Genomic DNA, 17,769 nt, shown 5'->3' on the forward strand with positions numbered 1-17,769 from the left:
CCGGGTCACTGCGAATCTCTCCTCCCGCGTTATTGCCTACTGCTAACTTTCGTTTACATAGTTAGATGATTGCTAACAACTCTGGCAGTGCAAATGTTCTGCATTTCAATTCTAGTTCATAAAGCACTTTGCTGCCTCTGGAATGCATGTCCTAGTGATCCCACATGTCCTGGTGCTCAATCCTTCAGGATAACAGCCCATCTCGGGCCTTCCTCTTGGGAGAGCGGTGACCTCTGTTTGTTATTGGGGAAGCTCAGCTTTTCTGCCGTGTTGATGTGACACGGAAGAGCGGCTCAAGTAATCAGCATCCGTTTCCTTCCCCTCTGCTCCTTGCTGTGCCATGCCGACAGCTGCAGCTATCTGGCCGTTTTAGCTTGGATAAGGAAAACTAACTATGCTCACACTTGGCTTGTCAGTGGATTGGCTTATTATTGCAAGACCAAAAGAACATAGCGACCAGACGAAATTGTAAAATGGGAGCAATCATTTTTTTTATTGTTGCTGGTTCAACAGTAGACAGCTGCCATGTTAGTGTGTTTATGTAGTCCAGCCTCCTTGGTTCAGCACTGGACAGCTCCCGCCTTAGTGTAATGATGTAGTACAGCCTCCCCAGTCATTTTACTGTGTTCATACAGTACAGCCTCTCTGGTTCAGCACTGGACAGCTCCCGCCTTAGTGTAATGATGTAGTACAGCCTCCCCAGTCATTTTACTGTGTTCATACAGTACAGCCTCTCTGGTTCAGCACTGGACAGCTCCCGCCTTAGTGTAATGATGTAGTACAGCCTCCCCAGTCATTTTACTGTGTTCATATAGTACAGCCTCTCTGGTTTATCACTGGACAGCTCCCGCCTTAGTGTAATGATACAGTACAGCCTCCCCAGTCATTTTACTGTGTTCATATAGTACAGCCTCTCTGGTTCAGCACTGGACAGCTCCCGCCTTAGTGTAATGATGTAGTACAGCCTCCCCAGTCATTTTACTGTGTTCATATAGTACAGCCTCTCTGGTTTATCACTGGACAGCTCCCGCCTTAGTGTAATGATGTAGTACAGCCTCCCCAGTCATTTTACTGTGTTCATATAGTACAGCCTCTCTGGTTTATCACTGGACAGCTCCCGCCTTAGTGTAATGATGTAGTACAGCTTCCCCAGTTATTTTACTGTGTTCATATAGTACAGCCTCTCTGGTTCAGCACTGGACAGCTCCCGTATTAGTGTAATGATGTAGGTCAGCCTCCCCAGTCATTTTACTGTGTTCATATAGTACAGCCTCTCTGGTTCAGACCTGGACAGCTCACCCCCTTAGTGTAATGATGTAGTACAGCCTCCCCAGTCATTTTACTGCGTTCATATAGTACAGCCTCTCTGGTTCAGCACTGGTCAGCTCCCGCCTTAGTGTAATGATGCAGTACAGCCTCCCCAGTCATTTTACTGTGTTCATATAGTACAGCCTCTCTGGTTCAGCACTGGACAGCTCCCGCCTTAGTGTAATGATGTAGGTCAGCCTCCCCAGTCATTTTACTGTGTTCATATAGTACAGCCTCTCTGGTTCAGCACTGGACAGCTCACCCCCTTAGTGTAATGATGTAGTACAGCCTCCCCAGTCATTTTACTGTGTTCATATAGTACAGCCTCTCTGGTTCAGCACTGGTCAGCTCCCGCCTTAGTGTAATGATGTAGTACAGCCTCCCCAGTCATTTTACTGTGTTCATATAGTACAGCCTCTCTGGTTCAGCACTGGACAGCTCCCGCCTTAGTGTAATGATGTAGGTCAGCCTCCCCAGTCATTGGACACTGGACAGCTCCTTTTTTAGTATGTTGATGTAGTACAGCCTGACCAATTATTTCAGTGTGTTTATGTAGTACAGCCTTTTTGGTTCAGCACTGGACAGCTCCCGCATTAGTGTAATGATATAGTGCAGCCTCCTCAGTTATGTTAGTGTGTTGATGTCGTATATCCTCCCCGGTTCAGTGCTCATCTGCTCCCACATTAGTGTGTTACTGTCTAGTGCAGGGTCCCCCGGTGCATCATCTTGGGCGTTGTGTGGCTTCAGGTTAGGGCCAAGTGCCCATGATCGGAAGGTCGCTGGTTTCATTCCCGTGTTTGGCAGTGTAATGATATCACCACTGGGCCCTTGGGCAAGGCCCTTATCCCTGAAAAATGCTTCAGGGGCTGCAGATAAGTGGCTGACCCAGCGCTCTGACTACAAGTTTCACTCTCACCTGTCTATATGTGTTTGTCTCAGGGGAAAACACGCTGGGAAGAGCAATAACTGAAGAACTTGTGTTTGTACAATAGTAAATTTTGTTTACCTGGGCAATAGTTTTGGTGGAAAAAAAAACTTTGAGAAGCTTAGCAGTTGGTTTACCATCCACAGAAGCACTCCCTTCATTTACATCTCTGCATATTTCTGAGATTTTTAAGCATATGTAAAGTCACGAACATGCAGCTGCAGTAATTAACATGCAGACAAAGACAGCAGCTTCATTCCCTGCCCAGTCATAAAAATACACTCATTTAAAAACGTGAAACGTGTCCCTAATAATACACCATTCTTTCTGAACATACATTTACTCTAGAATAAAAAAGGATGGGTTATAGATATTTGTGTTTCAGAGTAACATGTTAATGACCAATTTTATCTTATCATTATTTGTTTTACATCTCAGAAATGACGTCTTTCTCATTTTAGTATAATAGAAAAATAATCAAACCAAATTAATATAATTTTAATGTATCTGTACCAGAATGTGTAATGGGAAATATTTGAATATGTAAAAACCGAGGTGCAAATTAAACTTTGGGCCAGTTCTTATTGTAAACGTTATAGATGTAATATGTAGATATTTATATTATGTGAGCATGCACGTACGCACATGTATGAGAAAAGCTTTGCGCTTCTCTGATGTCATCACAGTTTCTTTCCTAATTAGGTTTACTCAACCTTGCTGTGCTTGGTAGCGTAATTATACATATATAATATGCATTTTGTTGCCCAGAAGGTGATGAATTATGTTCACTGATGCTGCAATAGGGATGATAAACATATATATCTATTTGCTCGCTGGTTTCAGTCTTTCTCTTCTCCTGCTTGAAACTTAATCCATCACCTCTGGGATGGGACGGCAGGCTGGAGGCGCACTGGTGCGTCCGCATGCGTCTGCCATGCAGGGGGTGTGTGGGGGCCTTTCCGCGTGCCTCCGCACGCACGTGTCAGCGTCCGCCACACGCCTCAATCCTTGCTGTGCGGACATAATGCTGCACTTGTGGAAAAAAAAGGTTAATCTTGTTCAGATGCAGTAAAATCCCTGTAATCCCAAAGCAATCAGAAAGCGCCTGATTGAAAAGGGAGTGAGAGAGAGTGAAAGAGAGAGACCAAAGGCCTTTGTTTTTCACTTGGGTGAGACATTTATTTATTGGTAAAAAACAAGAATTATAAAATTAGACAGAATGCTTGTAATCTGAACAATGCTGTAATCTTAAGGAGACTGTGGTGTTAATGAGAGACGTAACCTTATGAAATATTCTATGTATTAACTGTTGGCCTGTTTACATAAAGCTGAGGAACAGGGGACCTTCAATCTCATTAAGCCATGCTGGACTGGGAAGAGGCTCACGGCTGAGCTCCCAGTCTGTCCAGCTGCGTGCCCATCTTGCAGGCTGGGGCTTTCGCTGGGTGGCCTGAATGGTTTGAAGTCGTGCGGCTGTGGGGGGGGTGGTGTCAGGTTTCGCCGGTGAGGACAGGCAGGCTGGCGGGCAGGAGGCAGGGAAGGATGAGGCAGGCATGTAAAAGACAGGGAAAACTGGGGATTTATTAGAGGGGAGACGGCTACGGGGAGAGCAGGACATCACAACGCTACAAAACGTCACTGACGGACATCGGACAGGGCATAGAAAAGACAGGGCAAAATAACAGGGCATAGCTGGGCATGGTTGGGGAAGCACACGTGGAAATTCAGGGGGCGTGGCACACACGAGGTTCGGACGAGCCGGGCATGACAGGTGGAGCCTCCATTATAGATTTCCACTATTGAAGAATCTCCTGCAGTATGGCAGAGGGGCCCCGGATAATTAAAACCATCTGGGTGGAAGAAGAGATCTGGGAGCAAATGCTTCCATTTAAAATCCAGCCACCAAGGTGAGCAAAGACTTTACATTAATAATGTGCAGAAGCAGGAGAACTTATTCACACAATGCAAAGAGAGGCCTTTTCTGCAAAAAGGGGGTGATTAATAAATGTGATCGGTTGTTCTGTGGCTCTGTTTCGTGTCATAGCATTAAATGTGACCGGAAACGAAAGAAAGCGAACATAACAAAACCCCAAAACGACCATGCTGTTGTATCATATACTCATCATGGCCTCACTGGCCATCTGCCTGTGTCTTAGCAGAGTAGAATGGATACCTCTCTGCAGGATGTTACCACACCACGGTAGTGTTTGTCATCGCATAAAGACATTTTCATGGGGCCCCTGAGGTTTGGGGGCCCCCTGTTGGCCACAAACAGTCCCTACACTGGGAGGCGGGCTACGGGCACCAAAGTGGCAGAAACAATCACCAAGCGTCAACGCGCAGCAGTGCCGGCGCCAAGGCCCACCTCTTTCAATAACTTACTCCTTAGTTAAAGGGGAGCATGAATGAATATACACGCACCATATGCTGTTTATTTTCCTCCTCAAAATGGAGCTCATCTTCTCTCTGTCCTGCTTTTGTTGGTTTTAATGACAGATTAATTGGACTTTGAAGTTTTCCAGTGTTTTTATGCATGACAAAATTCCTTTTATTTCAATGGGGTTTGCCTTACATATAATGAGGACAGTGTTTACTGTAAACAGAAGTGGATTTGAAAATGCAAATGAGCCTCCCTCTCACCGTCTCCCCCTGCTGTCCTCTGCCTGTCGCTGATTGGCTGAACAGGAGTGGAGCACTGGCTGTTTACACAGAGACATGCAATGCCAAAACATATGTGGGGAGTAGTGTATATCATTTGGCTCTGATGAGCGCCATTTCTCTGCGAGCGTGTAGCAAAGCACAACATAGTAAATGCAGCCCTGGCTAATGTTTTGCTTTCAGCCCAATAAGGATGCTCTTATGTGTGCCACGCCTGGCAATTTAAACAGCAAAACAGCTAAGTGGAGCCTGTGTCCAGACCTGTGGGTTTCAGTTAGCAATAAGAAGTGGCTGCATTTTTCCATTGGAAGATGTCTTTATAAAAACAGCACGAGCAGATCGGACGCTGCAACACAGGGAACTTGGTGCAACATGCAGGAAGTAGAGAATGCAGAAAGGCTGCAGCCAGCAGAATGGGTGCAGCACAGAGAAAGGGTGGAGCATAGAGAAAGACTGCGGCCAGCAGAAAGGGTGCAGCACAGAGAAAGGGTGCAGCATGCAGAAAATGTGCAGCATGCAGAAAATGTGCAGTACGCAGATAGGGTGCAGCATGCAGAAATGATGGAGGACACAGAAAGGGTGGGGCATGCAAAAAGGGTTGAGCAAGATGAGGGACAGATCAACGCTCACAGCGTTTCCCCAGCCTGGTGTGACTCCTCTGGCTGGACAGCAGCTATAAAAGGCAGATACTCGCCCTAGAAGAGATTCAGGATGCCTCAGTGATGGACATGGATGCTCGCTGGTCATGTGCCACGCCATCTCCAGAGATTCCCGCGCTTCAGGCGTAAAGACAAAAAGGCTGATTAATGCTTTATTTGCTGTTGTTTCCAAGACGGAGCCTGTGAAGATTAACCAGTGATTATGGTAATGTGGCTTTCCCCAACTTTCCTCTAGAAGAGAGAAAATAATTCTGTTTGGATGTGCCTCAACAGGGGGCTAGATACGAAACAAAACCAAAGCCAACATTTTGTGTGACGCCGTCGGAACGCTTATCATGTTTTTTGTTTACACTCCTTTTCCTCTCCTCCCTGGATGTTGCCCCAGAAACAATCAGCTACCCAGAAAGGGTTTTACTCCTCTGCTGAATAAATGCTTTAATTGTGGGTTTTTTTTTGGTGTTTAACATTGGTCTCACACAACCAAGCAGAGGGTGGCCATCACACACTGGTGACTCTTCTTAATGATGCTCCATTTAATGACGCTTATAAACTGTGTTTGACACACTGTTTGCCTATTCTTGGGCAAGAGGCTCCGCCTACTGCCCCAAAACCGTCCAATGACTGTAAAATTGCCCTTGACATATGACCACCATCCCATGTGATGAACTGGGGTACTTTCCTGCCATGCTCAGCTTTACTGATTCCTGGACTTAGGATCACAGCCACCATAGCCGGAAAAACAGTTAGTAAAAATGGACAGGAGGCAGGATGTACACAGTAAATGATTACATTTTATAAGTCCCTTTTGTAAACAATCCCACTGACTCCATGCAGAGGCCTTTCAACAGAAGGAACTAGAACAAATGCCACTTTCACAACTCAAATCACATAAAAACAGCAAGAAAAATAACACATAACATCTCTCTTCTGAAAAGATCATAAACACTGGTCTTCCTGGGAGGCCGCTGCAGTAAAACGGATCTCTCTTCTGAAAGCAGAAGGCACAGACAGACTTAAATGTGGCAATGGTCCAGAATGAAATCTGAAACGGGTACTGGAAGCTTTTTTTGGGTGGTGGAACAACAGCATTTACAAGAGGAGAACAAGTATGGAATAAGGTTTGAACTAGACGTAATTGCAAATAGTTTCCATAATTTAAAAAAAATTGCAAAAATGATTAAATTCCTAGGGGTGCCATTGACCCCGCAGCATATCACCCGTCACATTTCCAGCCCTTCAGAATCACCAGCATCGCTCGCTGGTCGCTTTGTCTAGTGCTTTGTGTCCCGAGCCATTCGCTCACTCCGGCTGTTGTGTGTGGATGCTGACTTCTTTCATGCCTCTTTGCTGTTAAATTCAGTCTGAACTGCCTTCAAATATTGTAGAATATTTGAGCCGGCCCCTCATTTTTACATTTTTACTGCTTTACTCATTTTTGTATCTCACAGATACGTCCTGTTCATTGCCTACGTTCCGTCTCTGTAGGGTGACGTGAACCCCCAGACACAGACCCACACCCAGCCCATCATCTGAGCCTTCTCTCACATCCCCTTCTCCCTCGTGTTGCGGTGACCCCCCCCTCCGAGGGTATAAGGCATACTTTGCTTCTCAGCCCCTCCCTGATCCTGCTCCGAAACGTATAATTCAATTACGTTGAAGATGGTTTTTTTCCAAGGATAAAAGCAGCTCACTGTTATGTAAGTGGGGAGTGAACGTGTAATATGAACATAACTTCATAACGTCTGACCTTGGTGCACATAAAACACACCCACCCGCCCCTTCGCCTTGTTCCCCACAGAAATTACATGCCATTTATGCTATTTTGTTAAAAATAATCTTCCATTGTTGCTAATTTTGTCTTTATTTATGCTACAGCCATTTAAATGAATGGAGGGTAAAATAATTAGACTTCACACATGCCGCTTCACATGGATTTAGATCTTTTACTGTCTTTGCAAATCAAACAGTGTGTTTGAAGCCTGGGGAAACCATCTTCCTGAATCGCTTCTCTCTGCTATGAATGTGTACGGCAATAAAAACTGAGGAGTACAAATATAACTAAAAGACACAGTCAAACATAATATCCATCCATCCATCCATCCATCCATCCATTTTCTGTAACATCCTTTGCAGAGTCACAGTGAGCCTGGCAACTCTCCCAGCAACCACAGTCGCTGATACACTCTGGACTGATACCCGCCCATCACCGCAGCCTCTAACATTACAATCACAAGTCAAGAAATTTCATGTCAACACCAGTATCTGTCCGGAAATGCCAGGAGTCAGCGGCAGACCGTCACAGAGAGCGGATATTTCCCGACTGCCAGATATAAAGGCTCTTTATCACCGAATGCTCCAGGTAATTTTCCCTTCGCTTATCCTCAAACGGTGGTGTTATGGCCGGCTCAGAGCGCTGGCGTCTCGATTCGAGGCCCTGCAGTCCACCTCCGAGCCGTGAAGTGAGGTAGCGTCTGACCATTCCGCCTAGCTCTGCTCAGACCCTGACAGATAGTGCTGTGCTCAGCGATAAGTGGCCGGCTGGAGCTGCAGGCGGAGGAGAATGTCAGAGAGACGGGAGACCGCCCGTGGGGGGTTGGCCAGGGGGCCAGTTAGGGGCCCCATAGTCCTCAGAGCTCGGCTGAGATAACAGTGGGCTTCTGCCTGCTCTCCGCACCCCCTGACATGGTGATACTGTGAGTAGTTACTCTTTTACCACGTTATACCATGTTTGTCCCTGAAGCTGCTTACTTAAATGGTGTCAGTGTGAAAGCTGGTGTACCTTAATTTCCCAGCATCCCTTACTTCCAGCGTGGGTTAGCCATACTGACTAGAGTGGACCCCCGATGTGTATGTTTCTAAATAAACAGCACGTAGCAGTGCGGGGGGTAGTGGTCCTGGTTCGCTGTGGCAGACGTCAGTTCACCAGCAGGGTGTGGGGTCACTGGCCACGCGTTGGAGGGTCGGCCTGGCTCAGATGGGTGTGCAGATGGGGGCCTACAGTTCAGGTCGGCTGTAGTCTGCGTGCCTGCACTGCTCGTTTATCAGAAGGTGCCTTTTCGTTTGGTCTGACCCTGAGGAGTATGAAGCAGCAGGTGAAGTGGGTCAAGTATGGCCTGGAGGGGGCACTGTGGCACACATTTTCATTTGTAGCATGTACACCCACATCCAGATAAACACACACACACACCCAGATAAAGGAGAGTCTTCATCACACTCTGTTTACTACACCCTGAAATAACAGATCCCCCCCCACCCCAGAGGTGGCCAATCCTTGCCTGTTAAAATACCTGTTTCTGGAAGCCTCTCTGTCCCACACAGACCTGGCCGGCACAGTGCCTGAGGGATCGGCCATGAGAAAATATCTGTATAGAGACAAGGTGCAGGAATCATAATCAGTCACTTTCGGATGTACAAAAAATGGGAAAGAGAGCTTCCCGCTGCCTGGAGAGTCGATGTGGAGCTCTCGTTTCTGCGCCCAAAGAGGACCCTGAGTGGAAATCACCTCACTTTTAAAACACACTGGATCGATTCCCAGTGGAATGGATGTGGTGGACCAGGTGGTCGGCACAGAGGTGATGCTGCGGAATGGGGCGGGCGTTGCAGAGTGAATGGGCTGGTGGAGTTAATGATGCCATCCTGGATGTGCCCTGTGTGTTGCCCAGTTCCTGCTCGTGAGGGTCATGTTACTGTATACTGCAGTGTTTCCCAATCTAGTCGTCAGACACCCACAGTCAGTCCATGTTTTTGCTCCCCCTCAGCTCCCTGTCAGACAGTCCACATTTTTGCTCCTTCCTAGCTCCAGGGAGCCGAAACGTGGACTGTCTGTGGGTCCCTGAGGACTGGGAAACATTGTTATACTGAATGAATTTTAGAATAGCAATGTTACTCAGGTCAGGCTGAATGCCCTCCGCCATCTTTCTACAGGCTGAGGGAGGTGGGGGGGGAGGGGGGAGTTCACTTTCCTTGGGTGGAGATCTGCGGGGGATTCCGCAGATCTTATAGGCTTGAATCGGCACGACATGATCTGGGAAAAAACACCGTTTGCGTGCGGAGATCGGAGGCGGTCTGCGGATAAGGAAGTTGAGCAAATCCATGTCCCACTCTGGCTCCCGAGTGTCCTCTCACAGGAACAAAGACACATCTCTTTACCCAGCATCCCCCAGTCAACCGCTTTCACTTGTAAAGCAGAATCGATCAAGAGCCGTAAGCTGGCAATGCGTATGGTTGCTGTATCTCTCTGAGCTCTACCGCAGTGCTACGGACTCCTTCACACTTTATTCTCTGATCGATATTCACTCGCCTGGCATTTGTGTTCATTTCCTGGGCCCTTATTGACAAACTCCTCCTCTTCTGCAAGATTATGAAAGGCTGTTAGTCTCTGTTTTTTTTATAATGAGCTGATTGTTTGCAGACGCTATCGACGGGCTATTTTAAGTGCTATTGTCTCTTAATGAGCCGTTGTTGAGTAATGAGCTGATTTGTTCATCCGTTGTTTGGAAACGCTCAGGATTGGCGGGGGGGGGGGGGGGGGGGGGGAGAGATGCCATTCACCGCCAGCCTCACTGGCCTTGCTCAAGAAGCATTAGCCACCGCCCACATAAAGAGGGCAGGTAAGAACACCCCCCCCCCCCCCCCCCCCCCCCCACGGACAGCTTGGGGGATTCCTCCAAGCCTTGCATGTGAAAAGTGTACGTGTGAGGCTCAGTGGGTTAGGTTAGGACACTGTGTGATTACACTAGGGCCCTTAACCCCCAATTACCCCAGGGACTGTCTGACTCTGCTTTCTCAATTGCACGTTCTTTTGGATAAAAGTTTCTGCTGTATAAATGAATGTAAAAGCAGCACTTGTTACATTTCAAAGCAGGCTATGAAAAGCTGGGAGACACTGCCACCTCTGTCTGAACTGGGTTATTCAAACAGGCAGATATGGTTGACATGAATGTCTGTTGCCATTGATTACTTGGCCTGTGGTACCAGCAGGTTCTGGTCACAAGAGACAGGCTTCATTGGGGATGTTCTGTAGCAGACGATCAGCATTAAGACCAGGTCCAAGCCTAGGTGGACATAAACGTCCTTCTTCTGCACATGGTCCCATCCTCTGTTACCTTCATGCTCTGGGGGGGGGGGGGGGCAGGATGTACTGGTTTCCCTGGCGACGGGCTCATAACCCAGCCGCGCGGCTCTGAATTTCACCAAGTGCCCGGTCACACGCGTTGTCAGCAGGCAGACATCCATGCCTATCAGGAAGAATTCAGGCGGCAGACAAAGCCTCAGGACTCATCGTTACTTTTCTGCATTTTCTTTCATCGCTGGCATATGACTTCTGTGATAAAGCCTGTGAGTTTCCGGCGAGGTCACTTCCTGTCGGCTCGAATGGGCGCCCAGACACTCTTTTAAATGGCGCTGACCTCGGCGTACGCTCACATCGCACAGACGGGAGGAAGAGCACTGCGGGGAAAAAAACAGGCTTTCTCATATGAGACTTTTTGAATTTGAATACTTTCACCCTTGAACTCGCCATATGCCGAGAAGTGGGAAAATACTCTGAATTATAAAAGGGGTTAAAAAATATAATGAAAAATTGAAGGCTCTGCGATTTATCTTCCCAAGCTGGACGGTGGCAGGGAGATCAGACACAGAGACGCCTGGCTCTCCTCGCGCCTCCTCTTCCGCTCGCTCCTCTCCGGAGCTGCGTCTGTTGTATTTGATGAGTGGAGTCTAATTGGCAGCCTCACAGAGGAGCCAATCAGAGCACAGGCTTATGCGGCCGTTGCCGTGTTTTAATCCTCGGGGTTGGAGCGGCAGGCTTCCTCTGGCCCGCATTCAGGGCTCGCTGCATCTCCGGGAACAGCAGGCAGTCCGAGGCACATGTGAAGCACGCTCTCATCTCTCCGGATGTGGGACCGCTCCGGGGGAGGGCGGGAATCCTGACAAAGGAGCCCCCAGAACTGCCGCAAAACCCCTCCCCCCCACTCCTCACCTCCCCGGCCGCTATGCAAGGAAGACGAAGCCGCACAGATTAACGCAACGTGCTTTCTGGTGTTTCTTTCGAAAATCTCGTCTGATTAGCACCACAGGGAGCTGAGAAAATAATTAGGCATCATAATGGAGTATAACGCCGCTCCAAAAAATAATAAAGAGTAATGAAGGAGGGCATTAGTGGTGGAAGTGAGGCAGGGATGCTGTGCAATTAGCCACCAGCCAGTGTGTCTGTGCAGAGAGGGTGCTATTGGTCTCCCTGAGATACAGTCCACCCAGGGCTGTGATCTATGACCCTCAGGGCCAGTTTGAGTCTGTGCGTGGGCCCCTCCCTTTAGGTCTGCACAGAGAAGCAAGGTGGAACAAACCCGTGATTCCGACTGAGTCACCGCCGTGGCGACACTAGCGATTGTGTGGGGAGTGACACTGAGGCGTAGCGTGAGACGCTCACGCTGAAATACCGCCGCCGTATTCCGGGAGAGGAGGCAGCTTTTCTGCAAACGCGTTTTCAGGTCAAGGGTAGACAGAGACAGAAGAGGGAGGCGGAGGGGGGGGGTATTCAGCACGTATTAGTGGTAAAAATACTTGGCAGGTAACTGAGAGTGTGTGACGCTTTGCTGGAGCGCATTAGTACAAGCGAAGGAGGGAGTTTGGATGATGTCACACGCGAGCAGGAAGTGGGGAGGGGGAGGGACGGGAGACAGGGCTTATGGGGAGTGGGCGGTGGCGTGGAGCTGCGACCTTGGGTGACCCCTGGCGTGAGATGGACGGCTCTCCTGACACTCTGCACCTAGGGCCATCCGTCCGTCAGCATCCATCACTGATGTGAGCAAACGCCTCTGTGTGACAGCATGGCGAGTGTGTGCTTCGCATGCTTGGCCAAGACATAGTGCATGTAAACACAGCTATACGCATATGTGTGTGTATGTATTTATGCATGTGTGTATGTGTGTGTGTATGGGTTTTTGTAGTCATTGAGATGAAAAACGTTTTACCTTGTGGGGACAACAATCTCAACTTTATATGCAACTCTGATTACAATAAAAAAACTGAAAATGCTAAAAGTCCTATATTTCATTATGGTTAAGGTTAGTGCTGGTTAGGGGTTAAGGATGACATTGTTGGGATGCAGGTGACACCCATAGAAATGAATGGAGAGTCCCCACAAAGAGATGAATGGAGAGTCCCCACAAAGAGATGAATGGAGAGTCCCCACAAAGATATCCCACCTCCCTCATCACCAGTGTGGCAGAGGGGCTCTGCAGGCCACACCCACTGGAGCCTTGCCAAGAGATGCCTATCAACAGCACAGGACTGGCAGGGGCTGAAAAAGGTCTGGTATGAATCAATGCCAGCGAACACCCCGCAAAGGTGTCCCCCCGGGGGGCGGTTCTGGATCCTGCATGTCACAGTACCTTAGCTGAACCTCCTACTGATACACACACGGTTCCCTCCATGTGTATTGCGATTGGGCGGGGCAAAGTGTCGCCATGGCAGCGCCCCCCCCCCCCACTCGCCCCCACTGACGTGCATTCCGTGTGGGACCCGAGCTGATAATGAGGCTGGAGCTCCCTAACCCCACACCCCCCTACAGCTACTACAATGATCAAACACATGCCTGTGGAACAGGGGGGATTGCTGGTACCCAGGCAGAGGTGCTGAGATGGATAATTGGACTCCAGCAGGTAGGCAGCTGAGTGTGTGTGTGTGTGTGTGTGTGTGTGTGTGCGCGTGAGTGTGTCTCGTTAGAGTGTTTGTGACGACACGTTTTCCAGCATGTCCCCGTTACGCTGCAGTCTGAATCTCTCAGCATCTCCGCTGTGTGTTTTTAACCCCAGGAGGCACCAGCTGTGCCCCCCCTCCCCCCCCCCCTCCACCTTGCTCCCTCACTCTCTCTGGGCTCCACATCGCTTACCTAAGGAGCACAGGCATCATGAGAGCCAGTGACCAGCTACTTGTCTTGGACACTCTGCCCAGACCCCAGGGACTGCTTCAGGGACACTCTGTGCCCCCCCCAGACCTGAGCTCCAACCACCAAAGAGGCTCCATGAAAGATCAGGACCTTGATGCTCTACTGAAGGTCTTGCAAGGTCTGTTTCAGACAGGGAGCCTCACGCAGAGATGGAGAGATTGAAACAAGCTTGATTAGATTAGATTTGGGAAAGCAGGCAGTCAGACACAAACGTTGACCAGCCCAGATGACAATAAATTCTTGGAGGTTCGTTATCTGCAGGTCTCCATAGCGATCTGGACTACGAAGGGTCTGCTGTACCAGCGGCCTGGAACAGTGGTGGCATCATCAGGAGGTGATGATGATGATGATGATGATCTTACCTTCATAACTATCTAGCAGTGGGTCAGGCAGTCATTACCATGCAAAGGTAATTATTTTGGTTATTTATACTGGAGTCACGCAGCGAACCTGATTTGCATAATTAACCTTTGCGGCAGCATGTCGTGAGATGACCCAGATCAGCCCAGATTTCCGCAAGCTAAGGGCACTGATCCGTTTTCTGCCCGGTGAACGTGGCCATTCTCTGGTAACCGGCAATTTCTCAGAAACAGCTACACAGAAATGGTACCTTGTTACTAATTACAAATACTTATCAAATGTAACAAAATAAAATACAAAATACTAGTATGACAAAATGAAATTTATTTAATTAGAATACAAGTAATTTGTAATTTGAAAGTACAAAAAATACATCTAAAACAGTAATCGTACACGATTAATACGTGTACCGTTACAGCCCAATAGTCATGTGTAATATTTACAAAATATACAGCTTCCCCTAACTTTAAATTGAATAATAGTGTTATAGTGGTTGTGGTATGGAAGTATATATTGGACTTTATTATTTGTAATTCAACAATCCACAAATATGTACCGTGATTCACAAATATTTCACTATCCACATATCTATTTTCTAAATGTGTGTCTTGTAAAATCATATCCACAGAAAATGTGGAGCGATTTGTACACGTGAAACACATTCAGCACATTTCGGATCACATCCCGTCTATTTCTGGATCACGTTACATCTGTCACTTCGCTCCCATTTAGGTCTATTTGTGGATTTTGGTTCACTTCGTACCGTAGCTGATCTGTAGGAAAAAAAATCACAAATACGTCACAATCCACAAATGTGTATTTTTATTTGTGCTGTGTAAAATCATATCCACAAAAATACAGAGCGATTTGTACACGCGAAATGGGTTTTGCGCATTTGTGGATTATTTTCTGCCTATTTTTGTTCATGTTACATTTTTGTCCACTCCGTACCACAACTGATCTGTGGGGAAAAAAAATCCCACAAACATCTCACTCTACACAAATATGTATTTTCATTTGTGCTGCGTAAAAGAGATTTGTACAAGTGAAATGGGTTTTGCGCATTTATGGATCATGTCACATTTGCGACTTAAACTCATATTTATTTTTGTCTTTTTAGATATATGCTCAAACAACAAGAACAACCGGGACCAGCGGCTGTGATGCATAATATTCACATCAAGTTTACCAGCTGGTTATTCCTTTTACACAGGCTCAATGGCTATAAAAATATAAATTAATTTTGTCCTTTGGACCAAAAATACCTAGCCGGATTTATCGCTCATGTATACCATATAATACAAATATTAAGAAGTCTGTAAGCCTGTTGATTAAGGTTTTTAAAATAACTTAAAAATAATTAAGAAATTATATTTAAAATATTTTAAATACATAAAATACAGTCTCCCAAATTATTTTGTTATGTATTACATTAATTTTTTTCTGTCCAGCAAAATAAAAATGATGAAATACTCTAAAGTAATTAAATACATATTTTAAATACATTTAATTGAAATACTGCCCATCTTTGCAGCTACACAACCAGCACAACCAGTAACCAAGAACATGGAGACGCTGTGAATTATTAAGGTGATCGCAAGCAGCAGCTCGCCGGAATCCGCTTTTCAATCCTCCTAAGCCGTGTCTCCAGAGACCCCACGTCAGCAGCTATGTCGCCCCCTTCAGGTGAGCCAGGTGAACTGACAACGACGGCCTCCTCACATCCGCGTGACGCCCTCACTCTCCGCCCTTGTATGCAGAGGCACTACGCTGTACCCTCGCGATTACCCAGCATTGTTCCCCTGCTTGTTCTTAATGAGGTTGGGACATCAGGACCATATGAGGGACCAGAGAAGTTCACTGTCGGTTTTTAACTGCGAGCCCAACACACAGAATACTACTGACAGGCCTGCAGGCCTCTACTCTGGTGACTTCGTTTGAGTTTCCTGTGAAAATTGCACCTCTACATCGAGTTCTCACTCTGCCTGTCTCTTCTGCCCTCCAGATCCCATCTCCCTGGATAGGAAGTTCTACCAGCATGTTCTGGAAACCTGGACCATTGTGCAAATGACTTTTCCAATGGAGGATGAAGCTTTGTGATTTGGGGCTCAAGTTTTACGGATTTTTTAGAGATAGAGTTAGTGGGGTAGTGATACGGCTAAGGGTTGGAGTTAGAGGTCAGCATTAACTAAGTGAGAAATTTGAAAGTCACTGTCACTTTTAAGAGGGAACATTAGTCTTTATCTTTAGGCCGCTCTTCGCTCTTGCATGTTAATTTCGCGGAAGCTGGAAGAGGCTCCCAAATACTCCAGGGTCAGTGTGACATCATCTGTATTGGAGTCATTCATGGTGGTGCTCTATCTGTGCAATGCCTGTATTCCCTTTAAGTCATTAGTCATTGGAGGAATCCAGAATGTTCAAGGCTAATACAATGAACTGCGATGCCCCCCCCCCCCAGCCTCGGGAGCTGTTTCCAGCTGGACGCACAGTCACATGAATCATACTTCCTGACTGATACGACAGTCCCTGTGTTGCAGGCAGTATAATCCCCCAATGCCTGCCTGCTTTAAGAAGGGCAGAGACATCTGTAAGAAGCTGGGCTGCCGCACTGTAAGATGGAGCCTCTCCAAGGTGCACCTGGAGATTACAGGCTGCTCTGAAGGGCTCTCTGAGGGAGAAGAGCCCCCCAAAGCAGCAGCAGGCTGGCGGACACACAAAGGGGCGACACGGGAACCTCCTGTCTGCATCCCGGAACGGCAAACGCTGTTTCCAATGCTTTATCGCACATGCGGATAAATTGCCTATTTTAATTCCAAGTTTAATTCTAACTTTGTTGCTATAAGAACAACCAGGCAGCTGCTGCGACACACAAACCAGCTTCTGTGAGTAAACCAAGTACCATTAATGGGTCGATTGGTGATTTGGGTGAACCTGAGCCGCACTAGCATGAACTGGCATATAGGGGGCGTACAGCTAGACTCTGAATTGCACATTTGGCTAATGCCTCAACTTGGTAAAGGCCTCCTTTTTGTAGGTAACAGCACCTATGGAGGAAATGATGCATAGTTTTTAAAACCCATCCAACACCTCCACAGATCCAGCCACTTTCTGCTCACAGCAGAACAGCCTCTCCTAACACTTCATCTTACCGCGGTTTCTATAAAACTCCTGCTAAAAGGAGACCTGAACCTGAATTAAACCAAATAAGAGTGAAGAGTGCTTTGCCCCAGGGTGGGATGACTCTGCAATTATTGCATGCCGTCCTTAATTATGCATTACCAGGTGCAATAAGTCTCTTTCAGCAGTAAATATCTTCATACGTGTGCTGGATGCTCTCATTATCAAAGCTACTTCCTTGCAGACAGTCCCCCCCAGGGTTGTTATTATTATGGGATGTGGTTCACGGGCACTGTGCTGATGCAGGAGAGTCTGGGGGCAGAAGCCGTGCGGTGTGTAAGGAGATGCGGTGGGCCTCTGCACCTGTCACGCAGTGACGCAGAACTGCGCTGTCGCAAGTCCTGGGGCGCTGCTCGGATGCTAGCGCATGTCGTCGGGGATCATCCACCTCGACGGGGATCCCGCCTCCTTGAGCTTTGAGTCTGTCATCCATGTTCATTCCCCTAATTACGTTTCCTTCCTGTTTAGGATTTTTTTTATTACTTGATCAACTGGTTGATGAAGTTTTCGAGTCGTTAATGGCGTGACTTCTGTGTTGACGTGGGAAGGTGAGGCTGTCCAGCACGTCGAATGTAGACCTTCTGATCAGCACCCTGATCAGATCAGGCTGCATCCCGACCACCTCCATGACCGTTACCGGTGCCCTCCTCGACCCCATCTCCACGGAGCTCACATCACTGCATTACAGGCCCTAATTAACAGTCTCTTGGTAATTACACCATCTTTGTGCA

At 47.5% G+C, this 17,769-nt stretch overlaps 1 long non-coding RNA gene across 1 annotated transcript; it reads left to right on the top strand.

Annotated features, from left to right (window-relative positions):
- The first annotated feature begins 41 nt into the window (after positions 1-41).
- Positions 42-3,058, top strand: LOC125711659 (uncharacterized). Its single transcript, XR_007383083.1, has 2 exons — positions 42-1,500; positions 1,592-3,058. It is a non-coding gene; the product is annotated as an uncharacterized LOC125711659 (long non-coding RNA).
- The last annotated feature ends 14,711 nt before the right edge of the window (positions 3,059-17,769 follow it).

This window comes from Brienomyrus brachyistius, chromosome 17, assembly GCF_023856365.1.
Source record: "Brienomyrus brachyistius isolate T26 chromosome 17, BBRACH_0.4, whole genome shotgun sequence".
NCBI classification, from domain to species: domain Eukaryota; kingdom Metazoa; phylum Chordata; class Actinopteri; order Osteoglossiformes; family Mormyridae; genus Brienomyrus; species Brienomyrus brachyistius.